The 21,373-nt window shown below is 37.2% G+C and overlaps 1 pseudogene; it reads right to left on the bottom strand.

Moving 5' to 3' along the window:
* Positions 1–4,649: 4,649 nt before the first annotated feature.
* On the bottom strand, positions 4,650–6,991 carry LOC138161261 (heat shock cognate 71 kDa protein-like; annotated as a pseudogene).
* Positions 6,992–21,373: the final 14,382 nt, after the last annotated feature.

Genomic DNA, 21,373 nt, shown 5'->3' with positions numbered 1-21,373 from the left:
TATAAGTTGAGTTTCTATCAATATGTATAGTATTGCAATCTGTCAGATTGAACTAGGGCACATTAGAATCCCCCCCTTCTTTTCAGCATGCCTGAATTATAGAGATGCCTCTTGGCTCAGAAATGAATTTATGGAATAGCTTTACTTGAATTCTAATGTAATGGGTATTAGCTTCCACATTGCAGCTTTCTTGGTGTCACACGTGCTGTGGATATAGATGTGTGTATTGACAAAATCCCTAAAGCCATATATATTCTTCTGTGATGATAATGTTGCTATTAGCCTTGATTGCTTTTGACTGTAGTTTCTGGTTACAAAATTGCCCAAAGCCAAAAGTTTAGTTTTGTTCACATTTTTTGCTTAATTTGTGCTGGCATTTTTACTTCACTTTTATTTGAAATGAGTTCCTGTTCTGTTATTATGGTGTTCTATATAACTTGTCATTGTAGTAATCACTTTTATATTTTCTTCATGCCAATTCAACTTTGGGCTGTTGAGGAGCACTTTGTCATATTTACCAGGGCTCTTGTCATGCATATGAAAACACTTCCTGTGGTTGCCTCCTGAATTTTCTTTTTCCCTCATTAGTGATTTTGCAATCTCTGTATCAATGTTATGGCTGGTTGCAATTACATATTTTCCCAGCTGGGAACTTACAGTATTTTTCTAGCCTCGGCAATGTGCCGGTCTCTTCTGACATGAAGTTCCAATTGTTTTGCCTTCATCATTTTCATTTTTCACTCTTTGATACGAAGGATGAGTATTTGAGGAAATAAAAGTTTAGTTTTGTTTTCTTTCATTTTTAAAGTCATGCTTAGTGAATTTTTGTGCGACAAACTTTACAATAGCCACGTTTTATCTGTATCTACAAAGATATATTCCAACAATATCTATTTATACCTATAGAGACACAAATCGATATAGATAAAGTTATTTGTGTTTTTTTCTAGAGAAATGCTTTATGCTTTGATTTACTAGACAGAGGTTTGTTTCACATCTAGTCTACAAACATATTAGAGAGAAAAATTATTATATCTAGTTCCTCAATGAGAAACTAATTGTTCATGCTAATGACAATGATGATTAATGCTAATCTTATCCTTTTCTTCATATTTTTATCAGTCTATGTACTTTATGCTCTCTATTAAGATCACAGTCTGTATTTACTGTCATCAGCTGCTATCCTAAGATTCTGCTTCTATGGAGTTTTGATTCTGTTGGTAGTATAAGTACCTTTCTTATAACTAGGATCTCATTCATAATGAATAACTCCAAAGTTTTGAAAGCTCTTGTGGCTAGTTGTGTTTATTGAATGATTTACTTAAATTTTGTTAACCTCAATGAATAATTGCAATTATACAAAAATAACCTTAACTGTTCCTTATTATGTCTCTAAGAATAAGTTTTTAAACTTATTATTTCTTTTTTGAATATTTATTAAAGGCATATTTATAATTTAACACAAATTTGGGGTTGATGCGTGCATGGGTGGGAGTGGAAGGCAGGAAAATCTTTCCAGCAAAATTCGGTAAGTATAGCTTTAAAAAAGACCAAAGAAACAAAATCTATCTAAATCTGAAAAGCAAAACTTTAAGGAAACCCAAGAAAATATTCATCATAAAGCCATCTCTTCTCATAGTTTATTATTTTAAAATCTTTTTTTTTTCTCACAACATTCCTTTAAGGCAACTATGACAAGTAACATTGTCCATATTTTGCAGAAGAGGAAACTCAGTCCCTAAGAGGTTGAGTTGCCCACAATCATGCAGTTACTAAGAGTATGAGGAAGGATTTCAAACCAGTGTTCCTGCCTTCAAATACAGTGCCAGTGAAGCACTGTCTCAGCTCTAGAATCATGGAAACATTACATCAAATTCATTAACCTTTTCATAGTCAGTCATCATCTTGAACATTTCTGAGGTATATGGCCTTCTTAAAGTCCTCTTGTATAACTGAATCATTTTAAAATGAATGTCTCAAAAGTTTAGTGAGTTGATCATAGTTACACTAAATTTGAAGTGACTCAAAAGCATAGAGACCATTCAACAGGAATAATAATAATAATAATAGTAATAATAATATGTCTGTACAGGGCTCAATTTTACAAAGCACTTTGAGATATCATTATATTATATAGCAATAATAATAATAATAATAATAATAAACTATGCAAACATCACTGACTAAATATAAGTGTATTATAATACTTTATCCTAAGCCACCTTCTCTTCTCTCTATACACTGTTTCATTTTAGAATTTCATCAGTTGCCATAGATTTAATTATCATGCCTGTGCTGGTGCTTCTCCAATCTACTGGCAATTAGTTCCATTACAGGCTTTTCCCTCTGCTCTTCTTATAAAGTGAAGTTCTCAAGTCCTAAATAAAACTTTTAAATTAATTCCATTGCTTTATTTATTGATGATAGTTAATAGAGCTTTTTGAAGGTGAGATTCTATTTCAGTTAATTTTGAATCAATCTTAATCAATTTGTACATTTATGCAAAGATCTTTTGAATTCAGACTTTTCAATATGCAAATATACATACAAACAATGCTATGTATTTGTGCATTTAGCCTTTGTTTCTAAATTATTTCAGTGGCATTGAACTCTACTTGTATGAAGGTGTAACTTAAAAACAAACAAACAAAAAAACAATGGATTTGCCATCCAAGAAAGGCACCTATATGCCATTATGCAGTTTTCTATATAGAGTTTATAAATGTTTTTTAAATAAAATTGAGCAATGTAAATATAGCTCAAATATAAATTTAAAGAATCCTTTCATTTACCCTCTTCCTCTTAAAAAGTTGTATAATTGTCAAAAACTAAAGAAATAAATAAATAAAGCATTGGGTATATCCATCATCTTTAATTTTTTGCAGGACTGTTCTTGGAAAGGTCACAATAAAGTATAAATGAGAATATGATCATATGTGAAAATTAAATGATTTTGATATGTTTGTCTAGCAAGGCAGAAGAGAGCCTACAGTAGAACTCAGATCCTCCAGTTTGTAACTCATTGAAGCATTCAATCTTTTCCATTCACTTTCTTATACATAAACTAGTGTGGAAAAAAATATTGAAATTAGGACTTATCACAGAATCACAAGAACTCAGAGAAAAGAGAATTCAGCATCCTCTTAGTTCAACTCATCCTTGAAGAGGGATTTTCCCTTACAACATGTGCAATAAATGCTTATCCAGGCCTTTACTGGAAGACTTCCAGTATATTTAGTTCTACCCTCTTGGGACTAAAAGAAAAAAAAATCTTAACTCTTTTAAAGTTAAGTAAATTAACATATTTTTCTCACCTCCTTTCTTCTTTTTGGCCTTCTTCAAGATATATACCTCTACTTATTGTGGCAAATCTTCCTATATACTGGTCTCAAGAAACACGTATATTTCAAAGTAGAAAGATGAACAGGAAAGAAGACTATATAAGAAAATGAACTACTGGAAGGGGAAACGAGTAGTGAAAGATGCAGAGGGGGTACCTACTCAGAAGAAAACAAAAAAGGGGCAGATATAAAACCAAACTTCTTTTTTTTTTTTACAACTTTATTCACTCACTCAGGCACATGCAATGCATGTTCATGTATACACACATTTCTTTAAGAACTTGAATTGTAGATAAGAAAAATTCATTTTTAATATAATTATTTCCCCTTCCTCTTTCTATGTTGAAATATGTGTGTTTGTTTATGATTGTTAATTTTAAATATCAAAAATAAAGAAATTTAGCAATTCTTTATAGGGAAAATATCATATAAGTTGGCTATACAGTACTATCAGGGAAGTCAACATGTGAAGGGAAAAGGAGGTATTTTTAAGCTTAAGGAAAGTGAGAACAAGGAGGGAAAGCAGAGAGTACATTTAGGGGATATTATTTGGCTAGAAACTGTAGTAGATGAAGAGAAGGGATTTGGATTAAGGTTAGAAAAGTAGGATGACATCATATTGTGACTGACACTGAATGCCACAAAAAGGAGTTAGAACATACTTGGTAGAAAATATGGAATCTGTTATGTGTATGTAACAGATGCAGGGTTCTGTGAAGTCACCATATTCACTGTATTTCTAATAAAATGAAGTCAAATTTTATACTTCATAAGAAGAAGAAAACTATATGGAATTTCCATAACATACACTACATTCCTTTTATGAAACTTGTAGGAGGCTGGACAAAATATGTACTATATCTGTAATAGGAGTACATAATTAAATAAATCTTATTAGATTCAGTTCCCTCAAAACTCGCCACAGTAAATATAGCTCCAGTTTTTATTTTAAATAGAATTGATTAAATGATTTTTGGCTTTTTAAGAATTTGGGGCTATAAAATTGAAAATTCAGAGACAGTTATTTTGATTTGCTTTTGAGAACAGGTTCTTGATTTAGACACTGAGCAGGCTATCAATAGGTAAATGTTTTTTGTTTTTTTTTAAGCAATCGGGGTTAAGTAAGTTGCTCAAGGTCACACAGCCAGTTATTTCTGGATTGGAGGTAAATGCTTTAGTGAAATTAAATGAAGCTAATATATTTGGGGAAGTTTCACAATGAAAATAATAAACTCTAAGGAAAAGATATTTCATTTTCTTTTTTTTTTATGGTGCTAATTTTAAATAAATTTTATTCTCCAAGACAAGTACTGATAAAGTGGAACGTTGTTTACTTCTCTCCCTCTGCACACATTCAAGTATTCAAAATGCCCAGATTTACACAGTAGCTTAAATGTTACTTTTAAACTTCTACTGCCTTGGCTAAAACTTTGAGTCCTTCAATTTTTGGAAAGCTGTGTGGAATGCTCTTCCTGATGTGTTTAGTCAACCTCTTCAATGGTGGGTCCAGAAGAAGCACCTCCAGATGGGGCTGCTCCACCCCCTGGGAACCCACCAGGCATGCCTGGCATGCCTCCTACACTCTGGTACAGCTTAGTAATAATGGGGTTGCAGACCTTCTCCAATTCTTTCTGCTGATGCTCAAATTCTTCCTTCTCAGCAGTCTGGTTCTTATCCAGCCAGTTGATTATTTCATTACATTTGTCAAGGATCTTCTGTTTGTCTTCATCACCAATTTTGCCTTGCAGTTTTTTATCCTCTACAGTTGCTTTCATGTTGAAAGCGTAAGATTCAAGAGAATTCTTGGAAGACACCTTGTCTCTCTGCTTTTCATCCTCAGCCTTGTATTTCTCAACCTCCTGGAACATATGTTCAATGTCTTCTTTGCTCAGACGTCCTTTATCAATGGTGATAGTGATCTTGTTCTCCTTGCCTGTGTTCTTAGTCACAGCAGAAACAATGAGGATGCCATTTACATCATTGTCAAATGTTACTTCAATCTGAGGAACACCCCTGGGTGCTGGAGGAAGTCCTGTGAGCTCAAATTTGCCAAGCAGATTGTTGTCCTTTGTCACAGCTTTTTCACCTTCATAAACCTGAATAAGCATACCAGGCTGGTTGTCTGAATAGGTGGTAATGGTCTGTGTCTGATTGGTGGGGATGGTGGTATTGCGTTTGATCAGAACGGTCATAACTCCACCAGCAGTTTCAATTCCAAGGGAAAGAGGAGTGACATCCAACAACAGTATGTCCTGCACATTCTAAGATTTATCTCCAGACAAAATGGCAGCCTGGACAGCTGCACCATAAGCAACAGCCTCATCAGGATTGATACTCTTATTGAGCTGCTTGCCATTGAAGAAGTCTTGCAGAAGCTTCTGGATTTTGGGGATTCGAGTGGAACCACCTACCAGGACGATGTCATGAATCTGAGACTTATTTAGCTTGGCATCTCTTAAGGCCTTCTCCACAGGGTCCAGGGTGCCATGGAAGAGATCTGCATTCAGCTCTTCGATACGGGCTTGGGTGATTGATGTATAGAAATTGATACCTTCATAGAGGGAATCAATCTCAATACTGGCCTGGGTAGTGGAAGAGAAGGTCCGCTTTGCACTTTAACAAGCAGTGCGGAGACGGCGAACAGCCCTCTTTTTCTCACTGATGTCTTTTTTTTTAAAGCAATTGGGATTAAGTAACTTTCTCAAGGTTACTTGGCCAGGTATCTCTGGCTGAGTGCTAAGTGTCTGAGCCCGGATTCGATCTCAGGTCATCCCGACTCTGGGGCCAGTGCTCTTACTCGCTGTGCTACCTGGCCACCACCACTGTTGACTTTCTTGTCCTTTCACTTGAACTCAGCAATGAAATGGTTGATCATTCGGTTTTCAAAGTCCTCCCCACCCAAGTGGGTGTCCCCAGCTGTAGACTTGACCTCAAAGATGCCATCTTCAATGGTAAGAATGGAGACATCAGAGGTACCACCTCCAAGGTCAAAGATCAACACATTTCTCTCAGCACCAACCTTTTTGTCCAAGCCATAAGCAATAGCAGCAGCAGTTGGCTCATTGATGATTCAAAACACATTGAGACCAGCTATGGTTCCAGCATCTTTGGTGGCCTGACGTTAGGAATCGTTGAAATAGGCTGGTACTGTGACCACAGCATTTGTGACAGCCTTCCCAAGGAAAGCTTCAGCAATTTCTTTCATTTTGGTCAAGACCATAGAAGATACTTCCTCTGGATAGAAACTTTTGCTCTCCCCTTTTTACTCCACTTGGACCTTAGGCCTGCCTGCATCATTCACCACTGTAAAAGGCCAATGCATCATGTCTGATTGTACAACTGCATCATCAAATCTGCGAACAATCAGATGTTTGGCATCAAAAACTGTGATGATGGGGTTCATTGCAACTTGATTCTTTGCAGCATCACCGATTAAACGTTCTGTGTCATTGAAGGCCACATAGCTTGGAGTGGTCCTGTTTCCTTGGTCATTAGCAATGATATCCTCTTTCCCATGTTGGAAGACTCCCACACAGGAGTAAGTGGTGCCAAGATCAATGCCAACTGTGGGTCCCTTCGACATGGTTGCTGGGGAGTAAGGGAGGGTCGTAGCTGACAACTGTGGAGTGAGAAGGGCTGCTGCTGCGCTGAGTAGATATTTCATTTTCAAACAATTATATAGTTATCTACTAAATGTTTTATTACACTTATAAGAAGGAAATATTCTGAACTGGTCAGTTGCAAAACTACTGAGGCAGGTCAGCCCTATTGATTAACTTGAAATGTTTAATTTCATGATTGTTAGAAAGTGGGAAATGGTAAAACAAATTATTGAAATAATTCGTAAGGTTACAGTGAAGTTCTCAGAGTCTTAACAGGTTTTTGTTTTACATGACTCAGGTTTTACACTCAGGTTATATTAATGTTCTAATTGTGGTTCAAAGGAAAAAGGGAAATGTGCTTTACCTATGGTTAGAAGTTGTGTGTTCAAGTTGTAATCTGTCACTTATTAGCTATGTGATGTTGGACAAGTTTTTTTTTTTTTAATGCTTTACTAACCTCTGAATTATATCATTCATTTCCACCAAATTTTCTCCCCAGTTTTCCCCTACCAACTGCCCCAAAATAGCAGTCCCATAGGATATCCACCTCCAATCTGCTTTCTCCCATATTTTCTCCCATACCCCTTCTGATTTTTCCAGTGCATCTCTATGCCTCAGTGCCTTTATATCTTACTTCCCAAATACATGTAAGATAGTATTAATAATAGTACACACACACACACACACACACACACACACACACATATATATATATATATATATATATATATATATATATTTGAATATTTGATTTTAAAACCTTCAATTCCAGATTCATTTGCTTCCTTCCTTGTCACCCACCCTTAATGGGAAGATACAGTTCAGTACAGGTTTTACATGTGTGGCTAATGCAAAACAATAACATAGTAGATATATTGTAAAAGACTGAATATATTTCCCTCCCTCCTATCCCACCTCCCACTTGTTCTATTCTCTACTTTGATCCCTTCCCTTTTCAAAAGTGGGTGCTTCAAACTTCCCTCCCCCCCCCAGCCTGCCCTCCATTCCATCATCTCCCCTCTCATCCCCTTTCCACCCTACTCACCTGGAGGGTGAGATACCCTATTTAGTGTATATTTCATTCCTCCCTCAAGCCAAATTCAATGGGCATAAGCTGGACCCATTCTCTTTTGCCTTACTCTTCTTCCCCTTCATTGTAACCCATTTTCCCTTGTCCCTTCTGTATGAGTTTACCCCATCTGTCTTTCCCCATCTCCTCTCATTATATTCCTCTCATCTCTTAATTTCACCTATTAAGTAGCATCCCTTCCTATTAAAGTGGTCCTGTGCCCTCAGTGTATAGCAGTAAAGATATATACACACATTCACATATTTATTCATATGCCCATATACTCTCATATATAGACATATATATATATTTCTAATCCCTTCAACTACTGAGAAAAATTTCATAATTTACAATTGTTTTTCCATGTAGGAATGTTAGTAGTTCAACTTTGATAAGGTCCTTATGATTTCTTTTCCCTGTTTACCTTCTCATGCTTCTCTTGCTTCTTGCATCTTAATATTAAAATTTCTATTCAAATCTGTTTTCTTTTTCAGCAAGAATGCTTGAAAGTCCTCTATTCCACTGAATGAGTGTATTTTCCCCTGAAACATGATACTCAGTTTTGCTGGGTAGGTGACTCGTAGTTTTAATCCCAGCTCGTTTGACCACCTGAATATCATATTCCAAGACCTTTGATCCATCAGTATAGAAGCTGCCAGATCCTGGGTTATCCTGATTGTGTTTCCAAAATATTCAAATTGTTTCTTCCTGGCTGCTTTTAATATTCTCTCTTTAATCTGGGAAATCAAGAACCTCACTTTGCGATCTTTTTCAGGAGGTGATCAGTGGATTCATTCAACCTATAATTTGGCCTCTGGTACTAAAACATCAGGGCAGTTTTCTTTGAGAAACTCCTGGAGCATGATTTCTAGGTTCTTAGTTTGGTCATGTCTTTCAGGTAGTCCAATAATTTTTAAATTATCTCTCCTGGATAGATTTTCCAGGTCAGTGGTTTTTCCCCTGAGATATTTCACATTGCCTTCTATTCCTTCATTTGTTTGGATCAGTTTAAGAGTATCTTGATTTCTCATAAAGTCATTAGCTTCCATTTGCTCCATGCTAATTCTGAAGAAATGATTCTCCACAGTGAGCTTTTGAGATTCTTTTTCCATCTTACAAAATCAGCTTTTTAAGGAATTCTTTTCATCATTGCCTTTGTGAGCCTCTTTTGCCATTTGAGTCAGTCTGTTTTCTAAGGTTTTATTTTCCTCAGTCAGGCTGTTGACTCTCATTTCCTAATTTTCTTGCATTGTTCTCATTTCTCTTCCAAACTTTTCCTCCACTTCTCTTATCTTCTTCTTAGGGTCCTCTTTGCCCTGTAACCAGTTTGTATTTTCCTTTGAAGCTTTAGGTGCAGGAGTTCTGACTTCACTCTTTTCTTCCTGTTCCATGCTTTGCTCCCTTTTGTCCCCAAAATAGGAGTGTAATGTTGGAATATTCTGTCTGCCTTGTTTCCTTTTCCTGGTCATGTTGCCCCTCAGTCACTTGACCCCTGGGCTTTTTGTCACAGTAGGACTCTGCCACCACACAGCTTTTTTCCCAAATGCTGGGGGTTTCTCAGCTGCCAGATAGATGCCTCTCTGAACTCTCCACACTCTTGGGCAAGCTGGACACACACCCCAGGACCTCTACCCTAGACTGCAATCCAGATCCAAGCAGGTTAAAGCAAAAGCAATTATTGCTCAGACTGGTGCTTGGTCCCCCTACACTTGGCAGGCCAGGTCCTGAAGCTGCCATGTGAAGATGGGTGGCTGTGCTTGAATCTCAGCAGCTTCTTGCCCCAGGGGGCAAAAGGTATGCACTCCCAACTACTGGTCCCAAAGTACAAACTGTACTGACCTCTCACTTTGTCCTTTGCATCTATGTGTTGATAAATCTGGAAACGGCCACAGCTACTGCTGATCTGGAGTCTCTCCTGCTTGTGGCTGGTCAGACTGCCCTGGGGCTAAAGCTTAGGCATGGGGCAGGGCCCTGCTCCCAGAGTGCTAGGCTGGATTCCTGATGGCCTGCTGGGCTGTCCTCAGCAGAAGGTTAGCTTCTCTGTGTCATTTTGTGGGTTCTGCAGCTCCAAAGTTTGTTTAGAGTCCCCTTTTTACATGGATTGGGGAAGGTGGAAGCTGGAGCTCTGGGAAAGTTGTGCTTCTACCCTGCCGTCTTGGCTCCATCCGCCACAAGTTTTTTAACATCTAGATGTTTCACTTCCTCATTTGTAAAATGGGAAAACTTATGCCTGTGCTTTTAACTCTTTAAGAGTGTTCTGAAGATCAAATCAAATTATACAAGATATGGGAGTTGTCTGATTCTTTTAAAATGTGAGTCCTTCTTTTCATAAAAAAAATATGAATATATGTAGCAATGTATTCATTTGTCTTACTAGCTCACAAATCTCATATTATGATTACAGATTTTAAGGCCTTGGAGTTTAATATAGCTCAGACCTAGATGGCAGAGTAGAAGCAGGACCTCCCCCCTGCTCCAGCTTCCTCCTTCCCCAATACATGAAAAAGAGGAATCTAAACAAACTTTGGAGCTGCAGAACCCACAAAATGACACATAGACACTAACCTCCTATTGAGGACAGCCCCTCAGGACAGCGGGACTCGGCCAGCACAGCGCTCTGGGAGACCAGCACAGCTCCACGCCAAGGCTTTAGCCGCAGGGTGGGCCTAACCAGCTAGCAGCAGGAGAGACTCCAGATCAGTAGCAAATCCCTAGTCTGGGACCCTCTGATTTTATAAATAAGTATTTTGGGTAATGCTACTGAATGTATTGATATATGCTATGCACCATATGTCATGCTGAGTGTTGAGATACACACACACCCACACACCCCCCACACACAAATGCACACACATAAACACATATATGTATATACATATTTATATCTCTCTATCTATCTCTCTGTATGTTAGATGATGTATTTTAGTTAAGGATGTTGCTATGAATGCTATGCTTTATTGAACAATGTTTATTTTATTGCTGAGTAAATAGAGAGTTCATTATAGTATGTGATTAGACAATTGAAATTATTCCCTGTTGCAATCCTCAGGTGTGTTGCCATGATTGGCCTTATACTTTCTTGGGCCTAGAATGTTTTGTAGTATATTTTGTCTGTTCAATACATAACCCTTCCCCCTGCCCAATTTTCTTTTCTTTTATTTCTTTCTTCTTTTCTTTTCTTTTCTTTTTCCAATCCTCTATATATGGAATGAGCAGTAAAAGTCTAAAATAAGTTGCATCAAGAAGTACATTTCACAGTGGCTCATCAACCCCCACTTCTCCCACTAAAGCCTGAAGATAATTTCACCTTACCTACATGAATAGCCCTCACAATACTGATGTTTTCTTTCAGGTAAAGTTGGACCTGTTATAATTTTATACAGTGCTTTCTCAGCATAATCTTTTCTCTGAATCTTGGGTTATGTTTTTATAAGTTGATGAATTTATATAAAACAAAAAAATATCCTAAAATGAATATCACATCAGTAACTAGACATTTCTCATAAATGTAGGTTTATTTTACTTTACTCTATTTCCTACAAATAACCAGGCAAGTTTCCTTGAGACATATTACCCCAGGTTCAAGGCTCCATACTCTTTTTTTTTTGAATCAAGAAGGTATTTAATTATATTATTTTTTCCCATTTTTCAAATACTTTATTGATTTCTGATATATATCATTCATTTCCACCAGATTTCAAATTACAAATTTTCTCCCCATTTTTCCCCTACCCACCAATCCAAAATGGCAATCCCACAGGATACCCCCTCCTCCAATGTGTTGTCTCTCATATCTTCTCCCATACAAATTTTGAATTTTCCAGTAGGGTATGGTGGATCTCTATGCCCCAATGCCAGTATATCTTATTTACCAATTGCATGTAAAATAGTATTAAGAATTATATATATATGTAAAAGTTTGATTTTAAAACTTTGAATTAAAGATTACTTCCCTTCCTCCCTTTTCACCCACAATTACTAGGAAGATGAGAAGTTCAGTAAAGGTTGTATATGTGTAGCTAATGAAAATAATAACATAGTAGATATGTTGTAAAAGATGGACTATATTTCCCTCCCTCCTATCCCACCTCCCCCTTGTTCTATTCTCTACTTTGATCCTGTACCTTTTCAAAAGTGGATGCTTCCAGCTTCCCTTCTCCCCAGCCTGACCTCCCTGCCTTCATACCCCCTCTGATCCCCTTCCCCCTATTCTCCTATAGGGTGAGATGCCCTATTTATTGTGTGTTCCATTCCCTCCCCAAGCCAATTTCAATGAGAATAAGGTTGACCCACTGCCTTTTGCTTTTCTATTCTTCTGCTCCATTGTCACCATTTTCCCTTGACTGGTCTTTATGAGATAGTTTACCCCATTCTGTCTCTCCCCATCTCCTCACATTATATTCCTTTCTCACCTCTTAATTTCACCTTTTAGGTATCATCCCTTCCTGTTAAATTGATCCTGTGCCCTATATCTATGTATACCTGTAAACATATATACACACATTTACATATGTATTCATATGCTCATATACCCTCATATATATATATATATATATATATATATATATATATATATTCTCTTCAACTATTTTCATATTGACAAAAGTTTCATAAGTTACACTTATTGTTTTTTCTATGTAGGAATGTTAATAGTTCAACTTTGATAGGTTCATTGTTTCCTTTTCCCTGTTTACCTTCTCATGCTTCTCTTGCTTCTTGTATCTAAATGCCAAATTTTCTATTCAACTCTGTTTTTTTCAGCAAGATTGATTGAAAGTCCTCCATTCTACTGAATGACCATATTTTCCCTTGAAACATGATACTCAGTTTTGCTGTGTAGGTGATTCTATGTTTTAAATCCAGCTTCTTTGACCTCCGGAATATCAACCCTTCGATCCCTCAGTTTAGAAGTTGCCAGAAGCTGGGTTACCTGATTTGTTTCCACAATATTCAAATTATTTTTTCCTGGCTGCTTGTAATAGTCTCTCCTTAATTTGGGAATTATGTAACCTGGCTATAATATTCCTAGGAGTTCTCTTTTTGGAAACTTTTTCAGGAGGTGATCAGAGGATTCTTTCAAACTCTATTTTGCCCTCTGGTTCTAAAACATCAGGGCAGTATCTTTCTTTTTTGAGAACTTCCTGGAGGATGATTTCTAGGTTCCTTCTTTGATCATTGCTTTCAGGCAGTACAATAATATTAAAATTATCTCTCCTGGATCTATTTGCCAGGTCAGTGGTTTTTCCCCTGAGATATTTCACATTGCCTTCTATGCTTTCATTTGTTTGGATCTGTTTAACAGCATCTTGATTTCTCATCAAGTGATTAGCTTCCATTTGCTCCAATCTAATTCTGAAGTAATGATTCTCCTCATTGAGCTTTTGAGATTCTTTTTTCATCTGGCAAATTCGGCTTTTTAAGTAATTCTTCTAATCATTGCCTTTTTGAACCTCTTTTTTTTTTCATTTGTGTTAGTCTATTTCATAATTTTCTTGCATCGTTCTCATTTCTCTTCCCAATTTTTCGTCCACTTTTCTTACCTGCTTCTTAAGGTCCTCTATGGCCTGTAATCAGCTCGTATTTTCCTATGAAGCTTTTGGTGCAGGAGTTCTGACTTCACAGTCTTCCTTCTGTTCCATTCTTTGCTCTTTTTTGTCCCCAAAATAGGAGTGTAATTTTGGAATATTCTGTCTCTTTTGTTTGCTTTGCCTGGTCATGTCGCCCCTCAGTCACATGACTCCTGGGCTTTTTGCCCCAGTAGGACTCTCCCACAGACGGGAGCTTTTGTCCCAAATACTGGGATTTTCTCAGCTGCCAGAGTTACTAGATGGGTGCTCTCTCCGAGGCCTCCACATGCTCTGGCAAGCTGTACAAATACACGAGGACCTCCATCCTAGACTGCAGTCCACATCCAAGCAGGTTAAAGCAAGAGCAAACACCACTCAGACTGGTCACTTTGTCTCCGTACACTCTTTAGGCCAGGAGCTGAAGCTGCTACGTGGCACTGGCTGGCTGTGCTGGGCAGAGGCTTCTAGCCCTGGGGGCAAAATCCAATGCACTCCTACTTACTGGGTCCCAAAGTCCAGACTGCACTGACCTCTTACTTTGTCCTTTGCATTTATGTGTTGATAATTCTGGAAATATCCACAGCTGCTGCTGATCTGGAGTCCCTGCAGCTGGTGGCTGGTTAGGCCCTCCCTGGGCTTAAAGCCATGTAGTGGGGCTGCGCTGGGCTCCCACAGTGCAGTGCTGGCCACTTGCTGGCAGCCTGCCAGGCTGTCCTCAGTGGGAGATTAGCTTCTCTGTGTCATTTTGTGGGTTCTGCAGATCAAATTTTTTTGAGAATCCCCTTTTTACATTGATTGGGGAAGGTGAAAGCCGGAGCTTTTCGGAGGTTGTGCTTCTACTCTGCCATCTTGACTCTGCCCTCTCTTTATTTCAGCTCCATACACTTAAAACTGTAACTCACTAGCCCCCCAAACTTTTTTTTACTGTATAATACCTGTGGAGAGGACACATATAATTCGAAGGAAAAAAAAAAAACTACTGCAACGACAAAGTAAGAAATTTTATAACAGAATATTTAACCTCCCCCACTCTCCAATACACTTACTAATATCTCTTCCATAAACACACATGCTATCAATGAAAAGAATGAGCAAGTAAAAAGATTGTTTATTAGGGACCTGTACAAAAGGAAGCCTAGTGGATGCATGATTCATTCCTCTGATAGAGGATGGCTTCTTATGTCCCCATGGTACTCATTACTGACCAAAATGGCTCTGTTAGGAGGCTTGCTCTGATTGGCTCACTTGTTTTTTCTCTTTGTGGAGTATGTTGCTATGTAATCTCTTTAGCCTCCAGCTTCTGACTAAGCTAAAATGCTTAGCTAGGATATTGATGTGCTATCAAAAAGAAACTAAACCCTTAACCTAGGTCAAGAGAAAAGCTTCTATACTTCAATTGTCTCAGAATCTAAGCTATGAGGTCTGCTATTTCCAAAGCGGCCAGGATTTTTCTAACTCCACAAACCTCCCTTTCAGCATCATTTTACCATTTAAAAACTGCGAGTCTCTCCCATTTAACTCTATAAAGGAGTGGGATATCAAGACATAGGAGCAATTCCTTTGTCTATGACAATTCTGAGTTTCTTGACCCTTTCCCATTTAAATACAGTCATCCAAACTTGGTCTGATAATCTTATCAACTACCAATGGGTCAAAGTGTGAAAAGAGCAAAGTTGGAAAGAAACTTTGTCTTACACTCATAATGATGTATAGGTGCAGTTCTGTTACCAGATTTTCATTGACCTGAAAGTATGTCTGATATCTTGACCTTATAATTGAATTATGATACACAGAGTACTAGAAACTTGAATTTGGTTAGAAAAGTCACAAGGGCACATAACTGAACCTGAAGTCTTAGAGGACACTCTCAGGCTGGAAGCAGCCTTACAGCCCAGGGAAAGTTAATACAGAATCATGCATTATAAATATCTAAAATCCATGAAATCCAGGGAAAAAGTAATTTAGGTACAGCCTAGTCTAGTTATAACCCCACTTTACCAACAAGATTAGCACCAACTATTACAAAAAATAAGCAAATTTGCTGTACATGAGCAAGTTAAACTTGGAGGACAGGGAAAAAATTAAAGTAAATGAGACTCTCCAAAAGTAGAGTTCAAGATCCTCAAAAGAATGAGGAAGGTTCTTCCAAATATATTGTCGTTAGAATCCAATAAGGATAAATCTTTGGGAGGTAATAATTTAAGGAAAGAATAGAAATAGAAAAAATAGAACAAGATTTCATTAAATCCATGGATAGAGAGTATGAAATGAGAAATAAAATAAAATTATTATAACAATCTCTGTAGCTTTCTTTACACATTCGGGAAAATTTCTGGTTATCCATTTCCTCACATGTAAAAGGAGAGGGTTGTATTCTATGATTTTTAAGGGCTCTTTTTATATTCAACAAATATTTTTTAAGCTCCCAGTATGGGAAAAAGCTTGTACTACACTGGAAGTACAAAGACTTTATTTTTAAAGTCCTCAAGAAACATACAATTTATTCGAATCTTATCACCCTTATATGGGAGAAGAATGTGTCTGGGAGGCACAGTGAGGAAAGCCAACAAAAGAGGGGTACCTCTAAAGTCTAGGGGTATCCAAAGCAAAGGATTGAGAAATGAGCTCTCCAGGAGAGGTGGGATATTTTTGTTTTTACCAAATTAAAGCCAATGACTAGAAACTAAGTGGCTTCTTTAGAACAGGCCATTCTAGAGATGAATGAGGTAGGTAAGTGTTTGGGGGGGGGGGCGTAAGAAAGAACAGAGTTAAGTCAAGTAGTCAGATGAGGTAAGTCTAATAAGTGAGGCCAAGTTTTTGTGCACATTTATGCAGAATTACAAATAAAAATTTTAGAGTGCATACTTTTTTTCCACTTTTGTTATTTTAACTCCCTTGTAATCCTCCCTATAGTGTCTAGTATAAAAACTTATTTAAATTACTTAAACCAAGGATTTTGTGTTTTCAGGTAATATGAGAAAGTTTCTTTTTATTTTCCTTTTCTTCAGGCATGGAAAGAAGCAGATCAAGAGAAATTGTAGCTGACATAAAATAAAAGAAGACACCAGCACTCTCAGGCTTGATATTTGCTGGGAGTAAAAAGAAATAAAGAATGAGAGTATGGGATACTTGTGGGGAGTTGGTGAAATAATGGTCATATAGTACTTCAGGGGGGTTATGTGAAGGGAATGATAAGTAGTTGTGGGAAACTCAAAACAAAGTTTGGTTTTGGGGGACTCCTAGTTACATTTATCTTTGCCCTCCAACAATATTATTGTTCTCTATGTTAACAGTCTTGGATAGGGATGTAAGAGATTAGACTTGTTATTTAAAAGTGTTTTATTGCCATTAAAAAAGACAAATGGAGATTTATTTTACAATGAACCTAAGGCAAAAGCAGTTATCTACTCTGTTACTCCAAGTATATTTTGGAAGTAACAAAATGACTAATTTGAATGTTCAGGATGTAAAAAATAAAATCCTCCTTGTGTAATTGTCACATAAGAAGTTTGTCATTTTTTTTAAGGTAAGTTGATAACGTTGGAATTTCTCTCAGGATTACTCTGGTGACCTAGTGAAATGTGAATTCCATGTGGCAAAGACACAGTTATTATAAGTAAATACCCTTGCCAGACTGAAAGGATCAGTGTAAAAATGAGAAGCACTCTAGCCAGTTGCAATAGACTTTTGATTTTTTCTTCAGAATGAAAAATGAAATATTAATTCAAAGGAGATAAATCTTGATACCGTGTATGATGGCTAAAAGCACAATGATGACAATAGCAAACACTAACCTATGGGGCCATCACGCTAATCCTGACAATTAGCTTTTTCTTTCTTCTTTATGATATTATGTGCTTGTAATGTAATGCCAAGGAAAGGCAACTTCCCAAGGTACAAAATACCAGCACAGGTGCTCTCCATTTTATTCAGTGACAAAGTAAGAACAGAGAAGATCAAAACATGACATCATTCAAAATACAGCATTTACTAAGTGTGATTAAATAATCTCCAAGTACTACCCCACCCCAGGACCTTACATTCATTCAATCAATTACAAAGTCCCTGTTCTAAATACCACTCCATCCCTAGGCTGTACCTTCATTTAGTCCATCACAAAACCCCTCTTCTCAAATGGAGATTAGTTTCCAATCTAAGTAAAGTACATTCATTTGTTCAACCATAGAACACAAAAAGGTCAAAAGTTCCCCACCCCTGGATTACAATTGAATCTACCCCAGAGTTACATCAAGTTTAAGCACAGCACTTAATACCCAAATGGAGGTCTTTTCTTCATCTTGACAAGAGGCAAGTTCTCAGCAATCTTAGTTTTTGGGGAGACAAGGCTTAGCAAGGCCACAAGATACATTGCCAGTCTCTTCATTAATTCATCCTCTGTCTGAAGAATAGTCATAGAACCCCTGAAAACATTAGCAAGACCCTCTCCCAGGATTTCTGTAAACATACAACAAGAAAATCCTTCTTCAGGGCTTCTGAACCAACAGAAAGGTTCCCAGACCCCTGCAACAACAGCACTGTCCTTCACCAGTGGACAGTATTCACTCTCTGTCTACAGGACAGTCTCAGTAGCTCTGAACCAACAGCCAGGTTCCAGGACTTGTTCAACAACAGGACTGTCTTTCACCAGTGGACAAATCTGGCAAAACAACATCAAAACAGACAGACAAAGTACCAGCAAAACAGCAATGTCTCCTTAGTCCTTGGCAGCTCAGGGGGGCAGGTCTCAAAAGTCCAGGGCAATTCAAAGTGGCCCTCAGCAATCCTCTCAGCCTCTCTCTCTCTGCCTCCACTAGGGTGCTGCTTCCAAAAAGTTCTTCAGCCTCTCTCTTGTCTCTCCAAATCTACAACACCAGCTCCTCCCAGTTCAGGACTCTCTTTTCACATCAACAAATCCATCCCACAGGTGGGATTAACAAGCTCTCAGTTTTAACACAATCAATTTGAAAACCAAGCCAATACAGGGGGATCTTTATATTCTATTACTATCACAGTGCTAGATTGTGATAAGAGAAAAAATTAGAACGATGCATGTTTAATTATTGTTAGTGATTGTAAATATATATGCTATTCTACATCATCCTATTACCTCTTATTCTCATTTACTTGAAATGAGTTCAGTCATGATTACTCTTATTCATTACACCTGATCAAGAGAACTGTGATTCATCCTTCATTTTGTCAACAAATCTCTGGCATCCGGGATTCATTTGCTAATATCTTAGCTGGTAGAAGAGATTGACTTCATTTCCCTCAGAAATTTATTTCTTTTATTTGTATCAATCCCAAGATATGTTTCAGACAATAGGAGAGCCAAGGAAATTTGAAAATACTCTGAAGAGGCCAAAAGTTTCATCAATGAATTCTTAGAAGTTTAACATGGCAAAGGAGAGGAAAGAGCATTGCTTTAAGGCAATCACAACCTCTGGGGAAAAGAAATAAAAATAGGTGTTTCACTGACTGGGATTGGAGATCATCCTACATTAAAAGAACATAAGTTGGTACAATTAGCACTTTTTAAAAGCTGTTCAATATAATGAAAAGTATCAAATGTTGTACAACCCTTTGTACAAGCTATCACTGTCTGTTTTAAGGCTAAAATAAAAATATGCACACTAATAACCTCCTTGCCTTTGCAATATTACCAAATATCTATTTCATATCCTATTTGTCCACAAATTCCTTGCAACAGTGTGTAGTAATCAGGGTGGCTAGGTGGTGCAGAGAATAGAGCAGCAGCCCTGGAGTCTTGATTACCCGATTTCAAATCTGACCTCAGACACTTACTAGCCATGTGACCTTGGGCAAGTCACTTAACCCCAATTTCCCTGCCTTCATCCCCCCATAAAAAATAACAAAACAAAAAAAAACAGTGAGTAGTAACAAAGCAGTATTCAATTTGAGTCTAGTAAATGTGAGGATATTTTTAACAATCAGAGGTTAGTTTGATGTGAGTTTTTGTGATTCCTAAAAAAGCATTTTTTCCTGTATCTCTAAGCTGAGAAGTAACATGGCATAATGGATAGAGACAAATCTGGGAGACCAGGATTCTGACTCTGATTGTGAGACCCTGGACAAGTTACCTAACTTCTCAGTGCTCTGGGTAACTCTCTAAGATTACATGTGGAAGAGAATTTGCATTTGGTAGAATAGATGGCCTCACTCAGGATTGCCTTATATCTATGAAATAATAGTTGTAGGCTCCATCTTTTATCTCAAAACTACTGAGGCAATTTAAAAATGATATTTTTAATAATTTAAAAACTGCTCTATTTTTTCCTTCCTCATATATACCCCCACAGTCACAGAGCAATAGTTTTGTTTTGTTGTGGGAGATAAAGTGTTCCAATTATGATAATGGTTCCAAATGAGGTGCAAAGGGATGCATGTAAATGTCTGAAATCTGCAAACCTTCACTTTTTAAAATAACATCTATGTTTTTGGTTTTGTTGGAAATAATGTTATCATGAGTATTCTCGATACTCCTTGAGTCCTTTGGTATCACAGATAAAAAGCTGAAAAGGAAAAAGGAACTTGAACATTAGCAAGTCTGTCCCTCTCATTTTACAGATGAGGGAACTGAGATCTAGAATGTGTCTAGAGGCTTGCCTCTTGGTTACAACTGAGTAAGTGTCTGATGCTGAATTACAACACAGATCTTGACCTGCAATCCAATGTTCTATACCAGGGTGACTCATTGGCCTGAAGGTATCTCTCCTATTCTTTGTTCAAGCTTATCCTCAGGTCTTTGTTATTTTCCCTACACTGTCTACATCACTCCTTTTAGAATGAAATATAATAGTCTCTTAAGCATTTTAGATGATTTGTAGACAAAGATCTCAAATTTCTGTGAGAAAAAAAAGTTCTATAAGTAGTATTTCTCAAAATGAAGCCTGGTACACATATTAATTGTTACAGAACTGAAGTAGGGATAGATAAATAATTCAACCTCAAATCATGTTATCAATGGTAGCAGAAATAGGAATAACATCTAGAACTCTCAGGTGTACTTTCCCCCCCTTTATTTTATGCTTCCTGCAGGAGAAGATTGCTTAGCACATGGTCAGAAGATGAAAACAATCTTTGATGACTACAATCACTCATCTTTCCCTTCTCTTAAGCCCTCTGGCAGCCAGGAAACCCATTTAAAGGGCTTTTTAAACCACTTAGTAAAGATCTGATATTTTCATAATTACAATTATTAACAAAATGAGGTTGAACTATACAATCTGACTATTGAAGAGAAAAATAATACAAAATCCTCTAACGCCTATTCAAATGACAAAAAGTACAAAAATGTGGAACTGAATTCTAAGCACATTATATTATGACATTGACTAGAAAAAAATAGTAGTGATTATCCTGACCACAAGATATGAATATTTTTAAACTGAAATTGAATACATAGGACTCAGATCCAGCAATGCAAATCAACTACTAAATCAAAGAGGATTTTTCTAATTAACCAAAAGAACAGTGATTATGGCAAATATCAAGAAACCAAATATATGTATCTTATTTGTGTTTGTTTTCTATGGCACAGGATTCTTGCTTAGGAGACTTTCCTGGTTAACTTAGTAGGTCACAGATTGGCATTCCATACATGCTTCCCAAAGGTTGGCTCAATAGCTCTGTTCTAGTTTTCTTAATTGTGTCGTCCTGCAACTATTAAGTTAGAGGATAAGATCTGAGGTGGGGCAGGGGTTAGGATAGTCTTCATTTTTTTAAAAGACAACTAACTTTTCAGTAGTTTTATTTTTTCCCCTGTCATCCTGC

Source organism: Petaurus breviceps, unplaced genomic scaffold, assembly GCF_028583685.1.
Source record: "Petaurus breviceps papuanus isolate PSGF00001 unplaced genomic scaffold, PetGlider_PUasm1.0 184, whole genome shotgun sequence".
NCBI classification, from domain to species: Eukaryota; Metazoa; Chordata; class Mammalia; order Diprotodontia; family Petauridae; genus Petaurus; species Petaurus breviceps.
Note: the sequence above shows the minus strand (reverse complement) of the source record. Positions and strands in the feature narration are given on the sequence as shown.